The sequence below is a fragment of the Triticum urartu genome, chromosome 7 (genome assembly GCF_003073215.2).
Source record: "Triticum urartu cultivar G1812 chromosome 7, Tu2.1, whole genome shotgun sequence".
Taxonomy (NCBI): Eukaryota; Viridiplantae; Streptophyta; class Magnoliopsida; order Poales; family Poaceae; genus Triticum; species Triticum urartu.
The window spans coordinates 707,656,817-707,679,890 of NC_053028.1; the positions used below are offsets into that span (position 1 = coordinate 707,656,817).

Sequence of the window (23,074 nt, forward strand, 5' to 3'; positions counted from 1 at the left end):
ATTTTTTTGAAATTGCATGCTACATTTCCCTCGAACTCGGAAGATGCAACAGTACAACTCTGAAGATGGATTGGCGGCCTCATACCCGGCAGGCGTCCTGGTTGAGGAGTGCGCCGGACTGATGGGTACCCCATACCCGGCAGACGTCCTGGTTGAGGAGTGCGCCGGACTGATGGGTACCCCATACCCGGCAGACGTCCTGGTTGAGGAGTGCGCCGGACTGATGGGTACCCCATACCCGGCAGACGTCCTGGTTGAGGAGTGCGCCGGACTGATGGGTACCCCATACCCGGCAGACGTCCTGGTTGAGGAGTGCGCCGGACTGATGGGTACCCCATACCCGGCAGACGTCCTGGTTGAGGAGTGCGCCGGACTGATGGGTACCCCATACCCGGCAGACGTCCTGGTTGAGGAGTGCGCCGGACTGATGGGTACCCCATACCCGGCAGACGTCCTGGTTGAGGAGTGCGCCGGACTGATGGGTACCCCATACCCGGCAGACGTCCTGGGTGGGACCTCAGGTCTTAGATGTTTAGGTTTGGCTGTGAGGTCTGTTTGGTATTAGGCCTAGACTATCAGCATTCTTTCATCAACTAGATAGGAGTAGCGACATATGTTGCCTAGACGGTGGCTTTAGTCTTACTGTTGTATGACTTTGTAAGGTCTTATGTGAATAATTAATAAAAGTGGCTGCATGCATCGTCCAGATGCAGAGGCCGGGGGTCCTCCTCCATTTCTAAAATAAGTAAATATACATTGACATATCCGTGTCTATTGCCTTTCACGGTTTTAACAGTGAGATCAGCAAAAAAAATGATACAATTGTAATGTTTTCTTCTAATTTGGATTATGATAATGTTTCAGGTCTGAGATTAAAGAAGCTTCTCTGGCTCACGTGTTGGCTGGCTTCCAAGTGACAGGACAATATTTTGTTTCACGTGATTACCAATTTGGGTGGAAGTGCAAATTTATCCTCCGGTAAGCTTATCTGTCTGGTAGCTTTGGATGACAAGAGTGTTTTATATGGTGTAGGCAACGCTCCTTCTTGGCTCCATTCTTTTTTCTGAATATCTCAACTCTAAAACATCGTATTTTGTGCAACATTGGAACAGGTTGTTTACATTGGTACCACCAACCGCAAACTACAGCTTGTGCAGGATTTGGATACTGCGTCGATGTTTGTGATGTTTCACTGGCATCCGTCAGGGTTTCCATTCAAGTTTAGCAGGTTCACACCTGTTGGCCAACTCAAAGTATTTAAATGACGAGTTTAGCAGGTTCACATTGAGCATTTAAATCATTAGTTCCCTTTATTTGTTCATCATTTTTCTGATCTTAGATTCCTCACTGGCACTCTGCACTCTGCAGAACAGTTTCCAGCTAATAATTGATTCAGAAGTTGGGTGTCCCATCCAGAGTCGACAACTAAGTGACGGGGGCCTCTATCTTTGTACCTTGGCGGAGTGCTGCGCAGTTCTTCATAGTCGACCCTATCAAAGGTAATTACATTACCTGTTCCTGTTGGCAGTGTGACACGATGGATAATTCGGGTTTTCGGTACTGATTAGTTTCATGTATGTGGTGGCAATGGCATGCGTCATCGTGCAGAGGTTTGTCAGCGGGCCTCCCTCCTTGACGAACCTCAAGTCGTGAACCCTGAGAAGGAAGTTACTATGGTTCAGTACTGGAAAGCAGTGCTTCTCCAGTCTCCGCTCCTTCTCCCCTGCATCTGCTCAGCCCAGATTTGGCGACAGACATGGCGCCATAATCAAGTGCCGAATGCTTTCTAACGAGCGGTTAAGATGATTCACCCTGACATCTTGATAGGCTCCCCTCCACTCCATGTTCCTTAATGGCTAGTTCCATCCCGACTTTATCTCGACGGAGAGCCACGCAGTTCTGCATCGTCCATTTGAAAGGTAGCCAGTATCCTGTTTGCATTGGATCTCTCAGAAATGTCTCCTTCCACACCTGCAACGGCTTTGGAAAATCATGCGTCTTTCAGGTGTTTCTCTAGCATTGAGTTTATCAACACTACAGAAACGCTAGTCAGGGCCGGTCCTGAGATTTTGAGGACCCGGGGCGAAACTACAATCCGGGGTCCTTAATATGCAAACAAGAAACGCATGAAGAAATATAAGGTCCAAGTGTGATATCTACGGTTCTGAGGTGTTTCTTACGAATGATAACGTAGTAGTCCTATTATCATTGGAGAAAGCGGCAAGCCTTCAAGAATTTGTTGGTAGAGCATTTTCATACATCCGTCCCAAAAAAAAATGTCTTAGATTTAGAGCTCTTTTATGGTACCCTGTAGTGAATATGGACCGTTAATCCGCGAAATCCAACACCCATGACCGATCTGTACCGCTGCGATCAGATCAACAGCATGGCTAGCAGTATAGGTAGCACCGGTCCTTCTCGACCAACAGTATATATGTTCTGAGGGCATTTTTGGACTTCTACAATTCAGCTAGCCCCCAAGTCCCCAACCCACCCCGCCCGTTGTTCTCGTCCACCTACGCTGGTAGAGTTCCGGCGGCCATCGCAGTGCATCGTCCTCTTCTCCATCCTGTCTTCCCTCCCTCGACAAGCCTGAATCCTGTTCTTTTTCCCAGTGCGTGGATCCGGCACTCGTGAGCTTTGGCGTAGGCCTCGGCCTGGACCGTGCTCTTCTTCTCCAATAGGCCATGAGGCGTTTGCTCTTCTTCTCCAATAGGCCATGAGGCGTTGGCCTGCGCCCCTCCCATGGCCCAGCATACCCCAGACCGGGCTCATTTTGTCCTGGTTCACAAATCACAATGGTGGCAACCAAACCACTTTGTGTTGTTGTCCGTCGATGCAGAAGCATGCCGTGTACAGTAGTTCGTGGTCTGGCCATGCCGTTCGGGCAGGACGGAGAAGGGCGCTGACGGAGCCGTGGTCACCAAGTCTTGCTCCCAGCGAGAAATAGCGGCGTGACCCCAAGGTAGACTAGCGCGTCGGGTCGCAGTACGACGGCAGGCGGCAGCAAGGTCAGATATAGCATGGCGGCCATGGGAGCGAGCAAGCTATGTAAGTCCCAGCTATTACTCCGAAATGTTGGAATTTTGCCTGCAGGATCAATCACATAAAATCACCCGACGAACACCCGCATAAAAACTGATAGCCAAGGGCCCTTGTCGTGCCCTCTTTTCTTTTTTCTTTATTTCTCCTTTTTCTCACAACTCCACGTTACAATATTGCAAGCCTCCTATGCATATATATATGCGTGAGACAGGCGACCCAAAACCTAACATATGCGTACTTATTTTGGACTCCAAAACCTATACCAACAGCCAAGCTGACTAGTATTAGGACTCAATAACCTAATCGACTCAACATCCTAAACTAGCACACGAACTAGTACAGGAAATCTGAGTCACTACAGCTACCACCACGTACGTGACAAAATCCTAATAGACTTACCAAATTAAACTCAAGATTATTTCTAACACGAAATAGGCTGGCATCTTGCCCCAACAACATTCGCGTAGACCTTCACGTACTGAAAAATTGTCCATATTGCCCACACGAAATCAACGGTGAGATTTAGTTATACTGGCCCACCTCGCCCCGAGCAGTATAGGGTACCGTAAAAAAGCTCTAGATTTACCTTGATACGGATGTATATAACATTAAAACATGTCAAGATACATTCGTATCTAAATACACCAGTATATAAATAAATGTAAGACAAGGTTTTTGGGACCAAGGGAGTATGAGGTATTGATCCTATAACGTTGCAAAATGACAGCAATATAACCGAATCAATCATGTGGCTTCACACAGGGGGGTCTCAGATGAAGTAAAGAATTGTCAGCATATTAGCTAGCGATAGAAATTCATGTATAGAAGAACAATGATGTGCTATCTTTTCGTGTTTCTAGAAAAAACAAGCCTGCAGGCAATCCGCTGAGAAGACCCTAGATCAAACAGATAAATATGGAACATAACATAAGTAATACCTGGTCGTCGAAGAACCCTAGTTTGCTCTGCCCTCGATTCTGAATGTTGTCGCTGGCTCGCCATTGCTTATGTCGCACTACCTCTCCGTAGTTGCCCGCTGCCGCCTAGTCACAGGTTGGGAAAATATTCAGGCGATCAGCCAAGGGCGCAACACGAGGAGTAGAACGGAGAGATGAAAGATACCTAATGCTCCTACCTGGCCGCGCCTGTTGAGTGCTAGTCATACCAAACGACCGCTACCTTTTTTTAAGGAAACAAATCAACTAATCGAGCGCTACTCTGGAGTCTTCGTTACGAATCAATTGCTGCTCTTTTTTGGGGCAACTAATCCCTTCTCGTGTGCCTACTTGGACAAGGCCCAGCGGCATCATTTTATCACGCCCGACCACCATGTAATAAAGCTAGCTATTTTCAAAAAAAAAAATGTAATAAAGCTAGCAGAGCAGTCGGGGGCCCCTTCGTACTTGGGGCCCCGGGGCGGCCGCCCCCTCCAGGGCCGGCCCTGACGCTAGTGTAAACTTACTTAAACGTCCGGAATTCAATTATCCGGCTAGCAAGCAAGAAACAACTGAGAAGAAGTTAAAAGTGTTGCGACTGCTGCTTCACTCTAGACAAGCTAGCTAGCTGTGACATCCTAACTGTAGTTTGTTAACCCTGACGAAACTGGAGCAATGCATCTTGTTCAGATATGTTAAGCGGCACACTTTTAATAACTAAATTGTCCATTCTTTGGATTGTGCATGCACTTGGAAGGAATTCATCATCCCCTTTCCGCTCTTTGTTTTCTTTCGAGTTCTTAAATTTGTTCCATTTCTGTTCCTTTGCTTTGGTATATCATTGTGTGTGCTAAAAATGGCAGAGCAACACAGTAGTTCCAGGCCTGGCTGGGCCATACACGTGAATCCAGCAGTGAGAGTGTGGGGCTGTGCCGTGGGATGGGCCATATCGGCACCTTCACAAAAAGTTCCTTCCAGGCCTATCTATCGGTTCGCGGCCGTCGGGAAAACCCTATACCACACTTATTGCGTCAAGTAGTCATGCAAACGCACAGATCGAGCGACTAATTGGGCCGGCCCTTTTTGCGTTTCACTGATCCCGGTTTTGGGAACATACTAGAAGGTTCCCAACCGGTCCAGGTCAGGTTTTGTGAATTTTATTTTCTTCATGCAGTTTCTTTTATGGTTTTCTTAGTTTTTTCATTATTTTTTATTTCTCATTTTTCTTTTCCTTATTTTTTTATATGCTTCTTTTTTGGTTTTACTTTTTCTTTTGCAATATTTATAAAATGAAAATGTCAAAAGATGTTCAAATTTTCAAGACATGTTCAGAATTACAAATTTTTGTTCCCTTCTATTAAAACAATGTTCGAGAATTTCAAATTCTGTTCCTGTTTTAGAAAAGTTCAGAATTTCTGAGTTTTAATTTGCAAAAAGTATTCAGGATTTCAAATTTTGTTCTTGTTTTATAAAATGTGCTGAATTTTATAAATGTTTCACTTTTTCCAAATATTTTTATAAATTTGAAATTATATTCGTGTTTTAATAAATGTTTGGAATTTAAAAAGTGTTCACTTTTTCGAAAAATTTATGAACATTTCAAAAAATGTCCGTTTCAAATTTTTTTACTCTTTTAGTAACATTTTGTATTTCTAATTTGTTCACTTTCTTCAAACAATGTTCAGATTTTTAGAGTTGGTTCGAAACATTTCAAAAATGTTCAGGATTTAGAAAAAATCGTGTTTACAAATTTTATTCTTGTTCCTAAAAATGTTTATAAATTTTTAAAAACTGTTTATAATTCTAAATTATGTCTGCATAATTCGTAAACTATTTCGGAATCACAATTTTTCCGAAAAAATGTTCGTGTCTTTATAAAATGTGTTAAAATTTTTGAAAAATCTGTATGCTACAGTAAATATTATGCTGCAGGTAATGCCATACTATATTGGCTTTTAAAAAGAAGTACACGCAGTCACCTGTCATGAGTATTCATTTGGTTTGGTGGCTAGAATCACGCGTGGAGACCTGGATAGCGCGAGTTCCATCCCTGGCCGCTGCACTTCAACTTTTTTATAGTTTTTTATGCATTTTTAATAGCTTTTTATGCGCTCTACGTGGGCCGCCTCAACCGGGGCACTCCTGTGCGTGAGGTCGAGTGTTTGCCGTAAGAAGCGGCATATAGGGGCTCCCCGGCGGTCGGTCGCCCCAACCCGATGATCTCCTCATCGTCGTCAACAGCGATAGGCTCACTCATGCCTCAAACTGGATTGGAGCCCACCGCCCACCGCTTCCCCATTGGTAACTCGCCTCCGCCTACATCCTCTTAGATATGTAGCTCTGACAGACCATCTTGACATAGCAGCAGTGGGGGCACGGGAGACAAACCGCCTTCGTCTTCGTCAATTCCAGCCCCATCTGTTGATTTCGACGATCAAGGTTAGCTTACTTTCCATATGTTAAATTTATTGATGAATAATTTTAAGAGGAAACATGCTAAAATTTCCTTTAATTATTTTTATGAGGGAATAGAGAGGGATTGGTGAAATCGTTGATTATTGCTTGAGCCTCGTGGACATATATATAAGACTATATGATCTGTTTAGAGTACAAGATAAGCTAGAACAGATCCTAGTCTATCCTATCTTTCATATAATAATCAATATACTCAACATCCCCCCCCCTCCCCCGTGAAGTCACAACGGTAGCGACACAGACGGTGAGACAGGAGAAGGATTTCACAATTCCCTTTCCTCTCTTTGTTTTCTTTCGACTTCTTAAACTTTGTTCCACCATTCTGTTCCTTTGCTTTGGTATATCATTGTGGGTGCTGTAAATGGCAGAGCAACACAGTAGTTCCACGCCTGGCTGGGCCATACACGTGAATCCAGCAGTGAGCGTGGCTGTTCCGTGGGTTGGGCCATATCGGCACCTTCACAAAAAGTTCTTTCCAGGCCTATCTATTGGCCCTCCCCGCCCATTTTGGTTCGCGACGGTCGGGAAAACCCTATACGACGCTTACTGTGTCAAGTTGTCCTGCAAACGCACAGACCGAGCGACTAATTGGGCCGGCCCGTTTTGCGTTTCATTGATCCCGGTTTTGGGAACCTACTAGAAGGTCCCAACCTGTCCAGGACAAGTTTTTTGCTTTTTATTTTTCCTCCTGTTTCATTCATGGCTTTCTTAGTTTTTCATTAATTTTTGGTTTTTGTTTTTCTTTTCCTTGCTTTTGTTTATATGTTTTTTTAGTTTTCTTTTGCAGTTTTTATAAATTCAAAATCCCGAATTTTTTCCAAATTTTCAAGACATGTTCAGAATTATAAGTTTTCTCCCCTTCTATTGAAAAAAATGTTCGACAATTTCAAATTCTGTTCATATTTTAGAAAAGTTCAGAATTTTGAATTTCTCTTTTCAAAAAATGTTCGGGATTCAAATTTGGTTCGTGTTTTAGAAAAGGTGCTGAATTTTATAAATGTTTCACTTTTTCCAAAAATTTTTAGGAATTTCAAATTATGTTCGTGTTTTAAAAAATGTTTGGAATTATAAAATTGTTCAATTTTTTTATAAAAAACTAATGGACATTTCAAAAAATGTGCGTTAAATTTTTTACTATTTTTAGTAACATTTTGTATTCCTAAATTTGTTCAATTTCTTCACAAAATGTTCAGATTTTCAAAGTTGGTTCGAAACATTTCTAAAATGTTCAGGATTTAGAATAAATCGTATTTACAATTTTTTTCTTGTTACTAGAAAATGTGCAGAATTTTTCTAAAACTGTTTCTCATTCTAAATTATATCTGCGTAATTCATAAACTATTCTCGAATCTGATTTTTTCCAAAAGAATGTTCGTTGTTTCTAAAATGTGTTCAAAAAATTGAAAAATCTGTATGCTACAGTAAATATTATCCTGCAGGTAATGTCATACTATATTGACTTTTAAAAGAAGTACACGCAGTCACCTGTCACGAGTATTCATTTGGTTTGGTGGCTAGAATCACGCGTGGAGACCTGGATAGCGCGAGTTCCATCCCTGGCTGCTGCACTTCAATTTTTTTTATAGTTTTTTATGCGCTTTTTTTAATAGCTTTTTGTGCGCTCTTCGTGGGCCGCCTCAGTCGGGGCACTCCTGTGCGTGAGGCCGAGTGTTTGCCGCAACAAGCGGCGTATAGGAGCTCCCCGGCGGTCGGTCGCCCCAACGCGATGATCTCCTCATCGTCGTCGACAGCGATAGGCTCGCTCATGCCTCAACCTGGATTGGAGCCCACTGCCCACCGCTTCCCCATTGGTAACTCGCCTCCACCTGCATCCTCTTAGATATGTAGCTCTGACAGACCATCCTGACATAGCAGCAATGGGGGCACGGGAGACAAACTGCCTTCGTCTTCGTCAATTCTGGCCCCATCTGTTGATTTCGACGATCAAGGTGAGCTTCCTTTCCATATCTTCAATTTATTTATGAATAATTTTAAGAGGAAACATGCTAAAACTTTCCTTTATTTATTGTTATAAGGGAATAGAGAGGGATTGGTGAAATCATTGGTTATTGCTTGAGCCTCGTGGGCATATATATAAGACTACATGATCAACTTGTACGAGATAAGCTAGAACAATTGCCCCCCCCCTACCCGGCAGTAAAAATGGTAGCGACGCAGATGGTGAGACATGAGAAGAATCAGAAGGTAACCAGGCGGACATCCCCCAACAGTCGTAACGATCGATGCATCACAGAAGTTGTGGCTGGAGTGAAAACCGACGAAGTTGGTCAAGCAAGGCGGTAGCCCTTTGTACCGATGTTGATGTAGACGAGAGCAAGGGTGGTGTAGCTGTGCAAAGAATGTCGTGGTCGACGTGGAGTCGGGGTAGCCGAAGTCGAGGAAGTCGCCGTGGAGCCGCGGGCGCAAGAAGGCACCGAGTTAGTCATGGGCGCATTGGTGTCGAAGTATGGTGCGCCGGGAAGAAGACGGTGTTGGCAAGGCGTCTCGCCGGGTTTGCCATGCCCAGGGACACGTCGTAGACGAAGACACGCCTTGGTGTTGCCAGCACCTGGCATGCGTAGACAGACGAAGACAAATTTAACGAAGCGCCACACTAGGCTTACCAGGTCCATGGACACGTTGTGGAAGAAGGCACGCACCAGTGTTGCCAGCACCGAGCATGCGTAGATGATGGACCTACACGAGCTGTATGCCATGTCGAGTAGTCGGAGGGGCCAGCAGACAAGGAGACTCGACGGCGGTCATGGCGCCAATCGGCGTGGGGCTGATGTCACCAACGGTGGTTAGAGTAGACGAAGTGGATGGGGAAGATGATGGTGACGCTGACGACGGGCTGGTGTTGGACGAAGACGAAGGGGTTGGAAGGGCGGCGGCGGCTACGGAGCAGCGGAAGCCGAAGAAGAGCGGTGGCGGCTAGGTTAGGAGCGCGATGACGGTGCTCAAATTAGGAGAGGAACCTGGCAACGTGACAAAGACCGAGGCGGACGGTGGCGTTCCCGAGCCAAAGGAGGCTGCGCGGCACATACCACGTGAAGTCGACGCACTGGGATGGCAGAGTGGACCGCGGGCCGTGGTGCTACGACCGGAAGGGGCAACACAACGGTAGCAGGTCGGCCGGGGCGACGGTGGGAAGACGGTGGGTCGGGGCGACTGTGGAAAGACCTCAGGGCGGCGACAGGGACCCCAGGCCACTGCGCTGAGGGCCGAAGGGGCGGCACAATGGCGGAACGCGGGTCGGTGCAACCACGGGGATGGCATCGGGGGGGGGGGGGGGGGGGGGGGGGGGCGGCGGGGAGCACCTGCGGTGGCGCTACAGCCTGAAGGGGCGGTCTAGTGGCAGCTCGTGGGTCGCGGGGACTTCATGTCGTGGCGCTATAGCCCGAAGGAGTGGTGTAGCGGTGGCTCGTGGGTCGGGGCAGCCGTGTGAACAACTGCCTGGTGGCGACGACCCGACGGGAGACGGTGTGGACCGCGTGTTGCAGCGCGACAGCCCGGAGGGACGACACAAATGTGACGACAATTATGGGGGTAGCCGTTGGGAGGATCCCAGGGTGGCGGCGTGGACCGTGGGCGTCGGCAGGAGCGGTGTGCGGGTCAGGTAGCCGACTGGATGACCTCGTGGCGGCGACACAGCGATCCGGAGGGACAAGGCGACGGCAACCTATGGCTCGATCGGCGGTAGGCGTGTGCTTGGGGACGGGCTTGGCGAAGACAGGCACGTGATCGGTTAATCAGATCGACTACGGTGCTGTCGATGGCGATGTAGTCGGTGATGTCCCGGGCGATGGCGATGAAGATGGACTGCCAATGGAGACCACGCGGACAAGCGATCGAACACGAGGGTCAATGGCGACTGCGGGCGACACAAACCGATGTTAGATCTGGAAACCAAAAGAGAAGCGCCCATCAAGGCGACCAGTGTGAGAGAAAAACCCAGAGCAAGGACATGGAGAAAAGACTCTCTAGAGCAGCCGGTCAACATGACCGCGGCCGAACCCTACGTATGGGAGGCGCGGCCTCAGCGGCGCTCATGGAGGCCGACCGCTCCGGGGGTGGCACACGGGGTGGCAGCGGATGGTGGCTTGTAGGGTTTGAATCGGTTAGGCTGATACTATGTTAGAAGATAATATAAAGGGATTGATGAAATCGTTGATTATTGCTTAAGCATAATCAACTTAGAGTAAAAGATAAGTTAGAACAAATGCTAGTCTATTTTATGTTTCCTAATAATCAATATACTCAATATTTATTACTAGCCCGCGGTGTATTCTTCCGTTTGTCTGATGAGGCACCATCCTGTTTCCGTCCTTACACACAAGGTGTCTGCTAGAATGCGTAATCAATCATTTCTTTTCTTTTTCCTAGCTACCCTACCAGCCTTGGACCCCAACCACCACATTTACAAGTATTGGCCACATATAAATCAGCAATTGATAGTTTTGTATTTCTATTTAAAACTTAAGGAAACATGATTTAAGTCTTTGTGTAATTGTGTTTGTTGAGTATAATGTTTATTAGGAAAGACGAGATAGACTAGGATTTGTTCTGGCTTGTCTTGTACTCCAAGTAGATGATTGTACTCCTATATATATGCCCACGAGGTTCAAGCAATACAACGAACTATTTCACCAATTCTCTCTCTCCCTTCTAACATGGTATCTATCGCAAGTCGATCCTAAACCCTCGCCGCCGCCGCTTCCGCACCTGCGCGCCGCCCCCGGGGCGGTCGGCCTCCATGACCGCCGTCGGGGGCCGCGCCGCCCGTACCTAGGGCTCGTCCGCCGGCCGTGTTGGCCGGCTGCCCTAGAGAGTCTTTTTTCCCGATCCTTTGATCTAGGTTTTCTCTCTCTCGCCGGTCGCTTTGATCGGCGTCTACTTTTTGGTTTTCCGGTCTTTGTGATCCGGTTTGCGTCGCCCACCGCCGCCGTCGACCCCGTGCGCCTCCATTCCGACTTCGGCGTCGACTACACCGGCGTCTTCACCGACCCGGCGGCCTCGCGCGTCGTCCGCGCGTCTACTCGCCGGTCGCCCCGACCCGGCGGCCTCGCGTCATGCGGCGGCCCTTCACTGCCGCCGTTCGCGTGCCGGCCCGCTCGTCGATCTACGCCGGCCGTCACCGCCCTGCTCCGACCGGGACTCCTACATCACCTCGACCCGGCGGCCTCGCGCCATGCGGCGGCCAATCATAGCCGCCCTGCCGCCCGCCGCCGCCGGCTTCATCTCGGACTCCGCCGCCACCACGCCTTCACCGAGCGGCGTCCCCGACCTCGCGCGCGATCGGCTTGATCACCCGCTCGCCGCCGCGATCCGCCTCATCTACGCCGCGCGACCGACCTGGCCCGTCGGTTACGGGCGCATCCACAGGTCCCGTGAAGATCGTCCCCGAGTTCAGCGCGCCTCTCCACCGATCGAGCATCGGGCTACCGCTGCGTCTCCCCGTCGGGCCGCAGCGCCGCCGCCACGTGGTTCTTCTCCCGGCTGCACCGACCCGCGTCACCGCTGCGTCGCCCCTTCGGGCCGTAGTGCCGCGGCCCGCGGTCCACCGCCGCTCCGGGGCCGTCCGCTCCAGGCCGTCCCCGTGGCTGCACCGACCCTCGTGCCACCGCTGCGTCGCCCCGTCGGGCCGTAGCAAGCGTGGCACGCGGTCCACGCCGCCGTCCCGAGGCCGTCCCCACGGTTGCACCGACTCATGAACCGCCGTTGCGTCGCCCCTTCGGGCCGCAGCGTCGCGGCCCGCGGTCCCCACCGCTGCCCCGAGGTCTTCCGCCGTCGCCCCGACCCGCCTGCCATCGCTGCGTCGCCCCTTCGGGCCGTAGCACCGCGGCCCGCGGTCCGCTCCGCCGTCACCCCGCGTCGACCTCACGTGGTATGCGCCGCGCCGTCTTCCTTGGCGCGGGAACGCCACCGTCCGCGCCGGTCTTCGTCACGCTGTCAGGGTTCTTCGCCTACTTCGAGCACTGCCGCCGCACTCCTAACCTAGCCGCCGCCGTCAGGCCGCCGCTGCCGCTCTTCTTTGGCCGCCGCCGCCGCTACTTTTGTAGCCGCCGCCGCCGCCCGTCCACCCCCTTCGTCTTCGTCCAGCACCAGCTCGTCGCCAACGTCGCCGTCATCTACCCCGACCGCTTCATCTACTCCGACAACCGCGGGCGACATTGACCCCGCGCCGATTGGCGCCGCAACCGTCGTCGAGTCCTTCTTTGCTGGCCTCTCCGACTTCTCCGACATGGCGTACAGCTCGTGCAGGTCCTAGTCTCCACATGCCCGGTGCTGGCAACACCACCGCGTGCCTTCATCCACGACGTGTTCCCGGGCCTGGCAAGCCTGGTGCGGCGCTTCGTCAACTTCATCTTCGTCCGTCTACGCATGCCCGGTGCTGGCAACACCGGTGCGTGCCTTCGTCTACGATGTGTCCCCGGGCTTGGCAAACCCGCCGCGACGCGTCGTCAACAACATCTTCCCGGCGCACCACTACTTCGACACCACTGCGCCCATGACTAACTCGGCGCCACCTTGCGCCCGCGGCTCCACGGCGACTTCCTCGACACCGGCCACCCTGACTCGACATCGACCACGGCATTCTTCGCACGGCTACCTCGACCATGGCTCCACCACCCACGCTCTCGGCTACATCGACAAATGGCACAAAGGGCTACCGCCTGCTTGAGCAACCTCGTCGGTTTCCACTCCAGCCACGACTCCGCGATGCGTCGACCGTTACGACTGTGAGGGTGTCCGTCGGCTTGCCTTCGGATTCTTCTCCAGTCTTACCGTCTGCGTCGCTACCGTTGTGACTACGGGGGATGTTGAGTATAATGTTTATTAGGAAAGACGAGATAGACTAGGATTTGTTCTGGCTTGTCTTGTACTCCAAGTAGATGATTGTACTCCTATATATATGCCCACGAGGCTCAAGCAATACAACGAACTATTTCACCAATTATCTCTCTCCCTTCTAACAATGTTTAATTGTTCCTGCATCCTACGATCACCTTCACGTAGCTTTGGACTGATCCGGACTCAGGTCGCTTGCTTACTTTCTACTCCTTTCGTCCAAAATTACTCGTCACAGAAATGTATGTAATCTAGACGTATTTTTAGTTCTATATACATTCATTTTTATCCATTTCCATGACAAGTAATTTTGAATGGAGGGAGTATTAAATTCTTAACAAACAAAGCGCATGCACGATACAAAGTCAATGATAGGACAAACAAATTAAGTTGTGCCACCGCACTATCAACAAAATCTGTAGCTCCAGATAACATTCCTGTTGCCCCACCGCACTACTCTGCCTTCTTGTTCAGAAATAACTTGGCATTAACACACTTTAATTGCCCGTGCTTTTCTTGTATGTATAACAAGAGCGTTTTTTCAGTGGATGATGAGCTCAACGATGCAACTGGACAAACAGGTACGGCATCGAGGGACATTGAAGCTTGTGCAGCTAGCCATGGGGACACTTCAGTGGTGCTCCAAACAGATTACGCCGACACCGGTGATGGTGAATTGTAGTACTTGGGTAAGAGCAACTTCAGCAGAGTCTGTCATATTGGTCTCATCGTCGTAATAATGACCAATATGACAATTTTGGACTAAAATAGCCTTAGTAGAGTCGCCATACGGCCACAAGTCGCTATAATTTTTGGCGTCCGCTCTATATCTAACATGCGAGCCTCCATATTTGGAGGTTGTGGACGTTGGTTTGGGCCGCGCCATCCGCCAACCGCTCGTGCAGGAGGAAAGTTGCACCTTCTTACTCGCCACCCATGATTGCCCTGTGGCAATTTTACCGTCACATTTTCCTACCGCCCACCATGTCTTCCTGACACCCATAGCTATAAAAAAACATACCCTCCATTTCCCTTTTTGCCGCTAGTGTACTAGGTGCTCTTCAGAGAGAAGGGGCAGGACCGCCGTGAAGCATTGGTAAAAAAAATACCAGCCTTTTTCAGAGACACATTAAGGATTTCCCATATGTGTCCCTGAAATGGTTAGCATAATTTTTACCATTAGGTGGGAAGAAATCGGTGACTCGACGACGGAGCAAGATGTCTGAACACATGCGAGATGTGTGCTTGCACCTTAGATTGAAAGCGACAAATTGCGTTTGTGGAGGAGTGGAATCGACGTCGATGTTTGAAATTGTGAGGAGCATTAGATGGGGCATCCATGTGGATGCCTCTCATGGTGCTTTTCACAATTTCAAGCATCGCCGCCTCCAGAATCAACACCCTGAAACTGAAATTGCCGCTGGAAACAAGTCCCCGACGATGAAATCGCCACTAGAATCAGTATCCCGTTAGAAATATCCTCGCCCTTGCAGTCATGCTCATCCAAGCCTTTCTCGTTGTGCTCGTGTTTAACTGAATTTTGTTTGCTTAACTGAATATCTATTGGAGATCGAAAGACGATGCTGGTATGAAGGTAACCATTAATGGAGACTCTGAGTTTGTCCTATGACCTTGACAGACTATGTTTTTATATTGAACAATATAATATTCCTGACAGATAACATATGTTTTTTTGTTCAAAACTGATGGTCAAAGTTGAACCTTAAAAAACGTGTGCATCATGTAAATAGGAACAGAGGGAGTAAAAGTTGCTCAACCGCTCTCCCATATGATTTCGATCGCTGCCTAGCTCCTTAATTACCTTCACTGCAATCAGTCTACCATAGTTGTTCGACTCTGCAGCTTCCCCAACAATGGAATCTATTCGATCTGATTCAAGTAGCACGGGTGGATGCATGAGATAATTGCTGCTACTCATCTGGATTAGGACCGTGGAATGCTGACTGCCACTACTCGATTGCTGCTACTGAAAACCAGGTGACGTCGTCGTCAGCAAGACGAAGCGCCACAGACAGATTATACATCATGACATCCTTGTTGTGATTATTAATTAGCATGACATGTCTAGTTAACTACTTGCGTTATCAACCTCCCTCGTCTGCATCTCCTCAACGTCTTGAAGAAAAGTTACAGAGGTACATACCTTCCTGTAGGAGAGAATCCTCACTTAGATTTAATTGGTATGATCTCCCAGGAGGATCTGTTGTTAAATCATTCATGATATTAGTAGGAGGAGGAATCCATTGATATTCTTCCTTTAACGGTTGCGGCTCCATAAGACTGTCATAGTTCTCCCAAACTGCGGCCTCCCAACCATAGTTGCCAGAAATCTGGGTCGATCGGGTCGAGGAACGGGGTCGCGGGACGCGGATCGCCACGGTTGAAATCGAGGGTCGAAGAGGGATACTCTTCTTCGGGACACTCTTTTGGATCGCGGGACGCGACCCCGTTACAACCGGGTCGAAAATCCGGGTCGATATATTCTGCGGTGATACTTTCCTAAGTTCCCCATAATTTCTCTCAAACAACTCCCCCAGAATTTGCGCGTCTAATAATTATTTCGCTTAAATTATCATCACTAAAGGCTCATATGTCAGATGACGGCTGCTTCGGCGTGATTTTCTCAACTGCCTGTTTCTCTTTCACACGAAGCGTGATGTTCCTCTCCAATCCCTCCATTGTCTTCTTCGCTTCGTTGGCAAAGCTGCAGCGAACCAGTACGGCATTGATCCATGTCCAATCCTCTAGCCGTCCAGCACTGTCCACCTTCCAGCCACGGATTCTCAAGCAGGTTACCGATCTCGTTCGATGTTTGGAGGGAGCGGGACGGGAGAGGCCGAATATGGCAGCAGACAGCTCCATGGCCGGCCGCCGGCGGGCAAGTGGCAGATCGCCGTAGTGCCCTGGTAAGCCTCAATTTCTGACGAATCTTCATACATATTCTTTGCTTCTTCCATAGTCCATACCAATCTGGATCAGCACCCATCGATCGGGATCGCGACCCATCCGGCGACCCAGCTCGACCCTACCTTGTCCCCGACCCTCGATCCGGGTCGATCGACCCCGGGTCAGGGATCGCACCATAGACCCGCGAACCAGGCTACTATGCTCCCAACTATGGTGGTTGTTTCGATCTAATTCAAACTCTCATTGATGCGCCTCCTTGTCCACCGCATCGTCCATCATGGGTTGCAGTTTGACTTGGATATGGAAGGTAAGGAGATTGAAAGGATCTCCGTCTCCGCTGCATTAATCAAGATAGATTGCAGCCAACGCCTCCTTGTTGGGGCAGAGTTTCGAACCATGGGGATTGGGGAGAGGTTAGCTGGATCGTTTATTTAGGTTCATTGTTGCATGAAGGCTTGTTTTCATCTCTACAACCGTGGAAGGATTGTGGGTCCTATGATTAATCTTGTCTGTCCAGGATTATATGAGTTAATCTACACCGTAATAATTCAGTCCCACCAGATGAACGGTTAGTATTTACTAATTAACATGGTAATTTTTTTGGAGTCTAAAAAATATTACGCGGTGCTCGGTTGAAAATGGTTTCATTCATTTGGGATTAACCAAGTACTCAAAGTGCTCTCGGTGTGCGAAACATGGATTAACATGAATGGGTAAATTTGACCCTTCTATGAAATGCGTGGGGTTTATGGCTAACGGATGCGTCAGAACGGTCAACCATATGAAAGGTGTGATATAATTCTAAGGCATTCTCTCGGCTCCAATATACAGGTAACCTGATGCTTTTTCTTGCGCTAGACAAGCACCTTAGAGCTTTAGTCAAACTGGTGCTACTTTTGTTTGAAGTCGTTCTCTTCATGTGGGCGAATCAACTACATTTTAAATTACAAATGGCGAATCAACTATATTTTGTAGAAAAGTGGGTGTGATAGGGCCCCGATATGTCAAATCTACTGCATTGTTTTCCTTTGCGATCGAGCTTAAGAATATGATTAGTTCAGCCTTGAGATCTATTTCAATCGTCATATCTTCGGCTAATCCCATTCTTCACATCTATCCATCCTCTTGAAGTCCATTTGATGGTCTTGTGTGGCTCAGTGTTGGGCTTTTTTTGCAGAACACACTATAGGTTAACTACTAAGATGACCATTTCCATGTTACCAACAAAGCGTCTCATAAAATCTTCATCTTACTATTAACTCTGGATGCCCTCGAAGAAAATGTAAGGACAAGGCAGCGTCATTGAAATGTTTGACACACTAATAATGATTCTGTCATATTTGTGAGGGCCACCTAGCTAGTTTGAAGAATTTAGAAATAAATTGAGCACTGAAATATATATATATATATATATATATATATAATATGAAATATTATTACAATATTACACAATAGTGTGGTCCTGAGCCGACCAGCGACGAGTGATGTATTAATGAAATTTACGCAAAAACATGAAAAGTGAAAGACGAGGTGTCTCCATGCTCGCATGATTCCACCTTGTTATTTTTTCTGATGAAATCTAGTTTGCATGCCTTCACTTGTTATTCAACAAAAGTAATAGTGCAGTAACAACAAAATACGAATATATATGCTTCCAGTGCCCACAATCTGAATGAAGGCCGTAATCATGGCAGCTTCGCAGAGCATTGGAGGTCACAGCCGGCCACACATGCGACAAAGTTTGTTTGCTCGCAAGTTGGGCCTAACGCTGGCACCGTCGTGCCAGCCGCACCCTGGCATGCCGCTTTTGCAGTAACTCTACATGAAGCTGAGCAGGCAGTCGCGCATGCCTCATCGGCTATCACCATTGACGCCATAGCTAGCATGACGCAGAAGACAATGGGGGCCATCTTGAGCATGGATGCATGGACGGAAGCCATTGGTTCTGGTTGACTAAAAGATGTGTGTAGCGATTCTACAAGGCAAGTTAGGGAGATAGATACTACAATGGATAAGGTTGGGATGCAAATATGAGGCAATCAAGCATGCTATTTATAGGAACCAAATTACATGCAGCTTGTAGCTTTACATGTTACCGCACAGAGATTAGGTTATTAGCTCGTGTAACGCTCCTCTTGTAATCAATGGGGCACTTGCAGCATGAACCATCCGACACTAGTTGACTTCATAAATGTTTTTGTTGGAACCGGCATCTCCAGCTTTTGACTTCTTATTATGGCCATCATTATCATGTACATCACTGGCGGATAAGCTGCATATTTCATAGTTAACTCGTGAACTCGTGCAACATATATTTGAATACTATCTTATTGGAGTAAGAATCATCCACTTGGCTAGATGTGCCACCATGGCCTTACGTCGTGCAAAGAACAAAATAATCATGGTAAAAAGTTTTCTAGCCAAGCTAAATTAATGAATATGTGATAAACTATAGATTATAATGAAATATCCGGCATTGCTCGGTTGAAAACGGTTTCATGCATTCGGGATTAACATGAATGGGTAAGTCTTACCCTTTTATGAAATGCATGTGGTTTACAACTAGGGAATGCGTCATAATGGTCCTCCATATGAAGGATGTGATATAATTCTAAGGCATTACCTCGGCTCCAATATGCTGGCAACATTATGCTTTTTTTAGCGCTAGGCAAGCACGTTATAGCTTTAGTGGAACCGATGTTATATTTTTTGAAGTCGTTCTTTTCAACTGGGTGAAAATTTTAGGTTACAAAAGACGAATCGACTACTTTTTCTTCACAAGTGGTTTCGATAGGGCCCCTATATGTCAAATTTACTGCTGTTTTTCTTTGCGATCGAGCCAGAGAATATGATTAGTTCGGCCTTGAGATCTGGTTCAATCTTCACATCTTCCGCTAATCCCATTCTTCACATCTATCCATCCTCTTGAAGTCCTTCATACCGAGTTAGTTTCATTCCCATTCCAACGATAATTACATCAATCATGTCCCTTTCATTCAAATTCTAATAGTGATATTACAATCTTAAAATAACTTATTTAAGCAACATGGACCTAGTGATAGATTGCATGCTAATGATGGCATGTATGAAGATACTAAGCACATCTTTTTAACTTTGTTCTTGTCAAGTTATGTGTGTAAGATGTTTCGGATATATATGCTTCCAGAGCACACAAACGATTGAAGGCCCTAATCACGACAACTATTTAGAGAACTGGGTGTCACAACTGGCCTCACCTGTGACAAAGTTTGTTTGCACGCAAATTGGGCCTAACGTTAGCACCGTTGTGCCAGCCGCACCCTGGCATGCCGCTCTAGCAGTATTTCTGCATGTACTTGAGAAGGCCGTCGGACATGCCTCATCGGCTATCGCTATTGACACCATATCTTTCATGATGTAGAGGACATGGGGTCATCTTGACCATGGATGCATGCACGGAAGCCATTGGTTCTGGTTGACTAGAAGATGTGTGTAGCGATCCTACAATGCAAGTTAGGGAGATAGGCACTAATGGATAAGGTTGGCATGCCAATATTAGGCCATCTGTCATGCTATTGATAGGCATCAAATTACATACACATCTTGTAGGTTTACATGTTGACCTCATGAAGATTAGGTTATTAGCTCGTGCAACGCTTCTCTTGTAATCAGTGGGGCACATGCCACATGAACCATCCGACACTAGTTGACTTCATAAATGTTTTTGTGGCAACTTGCACCTACCAGCTTTTGACATTGAATTATGGTTCTCATTATCACGTGCATCAAGGGTGGATAAGATGCATATTTCATAATTAACTCATGAACTCGTTCAACACATATTTGAATACCATAATATTGTCGTAATAATCATCAACTTGCCTCGATGTGTCACCTTGGCCCTACCTTTTGAGAAAAATAGCATAATCAGCATAACAATATTTCAAGTCATGCTAAATTAATACATATGTGATAAATGTGTAAATTAAATGAAATATTAGGCGGTGCTCGGTTAAAAACGGAAGCATTTTGGATTAACCAAGTACTCAAAGTGCTTTTGGTGTGCGAAACAAAGATTAATATGAATGGGTAAGTCTGACCCTTTTATGAAATGCGTGGGGTTTATGGCCAGGGGATGCGTTAGAACGGTCGACCATATGAAGGGTGTGATATAATTCTAAGGCATGCTCTCGGCTCCAATATGCGGGCAACATGATGCTTTTTTGTGCTATGCAAGAATTTTGTTGCTTTATTCGAACTTTTATTAGTTTTATTTGAAGTCGTCCTCCTCAAGTGGGTGAAAATTTTAAGTTACAAACGGCGAATCAACTACATTTTCTAGACAAGTGGGTGCGATAGGGCCCCTATATGTCAAATTTACCATATTTTTTTCCTTTGCGATCAAGCCATAGAATATGGTTAGTTTCTCCTTGAGATCTATTTCAATCGTCACATCTTCTGCTAATCACATTCTTCACATCTATCCATACTCTTGAAGCCCATCATACCGAGTTAGTTTCATTCGCATTCAACCGATAATTACATCAATTATGTCCCTTTAATTGAAATTATATTAGTGAGAATGCATTCAGAAAATAACATCTTCAAGCAACACGGCCCTAGTTATAGATTGCATGCTAATGGTGGCGTGTATGAAGATTTCAATGACATCTTGTTTAACTTTGTTCTTGTCAAGTTGGGTGTGTCAGATGCTTCAGATATGAAGGTCTTGTGTGACTCAATGTCGGGCTTTGTGCAAAACACACTGTAGATGAACCACTAAGATGACCATTTCCATGTTACCAACAAACAGTCTCGTAAAATCTGCATCTTATTATTAACTCTGGATGCCCTCAAAGAAAATGTAAGGACAAGATAGAGTCACTGAAATGTTTTGACACACTAATAATGATTCTGTCATATTTGTGAGGGCCACCTAGCTAGTTTGAATAACTGAGAAACAAACACAGCACTGAAATATATGTATACTCACACACACACATACACACACACACACAGAGATATACATACACACCTATATATATAGGTGTGTATGTATATCTCTCTCTGTGTGTGTGTGTGTGTGTGTGAAACATTATTACAAAATTGCACAATAGTGTGATCATGAGCCAACCAGCGACAAGTGATGCATTATTGAAATTAAGGCGAAAACATTAAAAGTGAAAGTTGAGTTGCCTGCATGCTCGCATGATTCAACCATGTAGATTTGATCTCATGGAATCTAGTTTCCATGCCTTCACACTTTACTCAACAAAAGTATTAGTGAAGTAACAACAAAATACAGATATATATGCTTCCAGTGCCCACCTGACGAATGAAGAGCCTAATCACCGCAGCTTCGTAGAGCACTGGATGTCACAGCCAGCCACACATGTGACAAAGTTTATTAGCTCGCAAGTTGGGACTAATGATGGAACCGTTGTGATAGACAAACCTTGGCATGCCGCTCTTGCAGTATCTCTGCATGAATCTAAGCAGGCCATTGCACATGCCTCATTGGCTATCGCCATTGACGCCATAGCTAGCATGGCGCAGAGGACAAGAGGGGCCATCTTGAGCATGGATGGATGCAAGGAAGCCATTGGTTCAGGTTGATTAGAAGATGTGTGTAGCGATTGTACAAGGCTTTTAGGGAGACAGATACTACAATGGATAAGGTTGAGATGCCAATATGAGGCCATCTATTATCCTATTGATGGGCTTCAAATTACATACAACTTGTAGCTTCACATGTTGACCTCATGAAGATTAGGTTATTACCTTGTGGAATGCACCTCTTGTAATTAGTGGGGCACATGCAACATGAACCATCCGACACTAGTTGACTTCATAAGTGTATTTGTTGCAACTTGCATCTTCGAGCTTTTGACTTTGAATTATGGCTCTCATTATCGTGTACATCACGGGTGGATAAGATGCATATTTTAAAGTTCACTCATGAACTTGTGCAATATATATTTGAATACTATAATATTGGAGTAAGAATCATCAACCAGGTTAGATATGTCACCACGGCCCTAGCTTTTGTGCAAAATAACATAATCGTGGTAACAATATTTCAAGTCATTCTAAACTAATACATAAGTGATAAATCTGTAAATTATAATGAAAATATTAGGCGGTGCTCGATTGAGAACGGGTTCATGCATTTGGGATTAACCAAGTACTCATAGTGCTCTCGATGTGCGAAACAGGGATTAACATGCATGGAGAAGTCTAACCATTCTATGAGATGCGTGGGGTTTATGGCTAGGGGATGTGTCAGACGGTCGACAATACGAAGTGTGTGATATTAGTCTAAGGAATTCTCTTGGCTCCAATATGTGGGCAATGTGATGCTTTTTTTGTGCTAGGGAAGCACGATATAACTTTAATCGAAATGGTGTAACTTTTGTTTGAAGTCATTCTTTTCAAGTGGGCGAATTTTTTAAGTTAGAAACGGCCAAATCAACTACATTTTCTAGACAAGTGGGTGCGATAGGGACCCTATGTGTCAAATTTATTGCATTGTTTTCCTTTGCGATCGAGACAGAGAATATGATTAGTCCCGCCTTGAGATCTCTTTCAATCGTCAGATCATCCACTAATCCCATTCTTCACATCTATCCATCCTCTTGAAGCCCTACATACATAGTTAGTTTCATTCCCATTCAAACGATAATTACATCAATCAGGTCCCTTTAATTCAGATTATAATAGTGAGGCATCATTCATAAAATAACATATTAAAGTAACATGACCCTAGTGATAGATTGCATGCTAATGGTGGCATGAATGAAGATTCTAATCATATCTTTTTTAACTTCGTTCTTGTCAAGTTGTGTGTGTGAGAAGCTTCG

The 23,074-nt window shown here is 46.5% G+C and overlaps 1 long non-coding RNA gene across 1 annotated transcript; it reads right to left on the minus strand.

Moving 5' to 3' along the window:
- Positions 1-21,294: 21,294 nt before the first annotated feature.
- On the minus strand, positions 21,295-21,943 carry LOC125522136. Its single transcript, XR_007289636.1, has 2 exons — positions 21,670-21,943; positions 21,295-21,583 (listed from the first exon to the last, which is right to left on the minus strand). It is a non-coding gene; the product is annotated as an uncharacterized LOC125522136 (long non-coding RNA).
- Between the last annotated feature and the right edge of the window lie 1,131 nt (positions 21,944-23,074).